This window comes from Theobroma umbraticum, unplaced genomic scaffold, assembly GCF_002168275.2.
Source record: "Theobroma umbraticum cultivar Fairchild unplaced genomic scaffold, ASM216827v3 scaffold_60.0, whole genome shotgun sequence".
NCBI classification, from domain to species: Eukaryota; Viridiplantae; Streptophyta; class Magnoliopsida; order Malvales; family Malvaceae; genus Theobroma; species Theobroma umbraticum.
In genome coordinates, this window is record NW_018397288.1 from 287,029 (window position 1) to 287,302 (window position 274).

Below are 274 nucleotides of genomic sequence, written 5' to 3' on the forward strand. Positions count from 1 at the left end.
ATAAGCTCTATTAGCCACCATATCAAAGTATGTGGTGTTACACGACATCACTTGAAGTATTCTCAAACGGATATCGTCAAAGCACTACAGGAGGGAATCATAGGTGGGACCAATTCTATCGTCCCTACTTACCACCATCCTTGCAGGCACAAAACAAAGTCACTATGGGAAAGGATTCCACACAATCTCAAATTAAATCAATGTCTGGAATTCATCCATCAAACAGAACACGTATCCATAAATAAGGCCATCATGCCTTCATCATTCCATATGT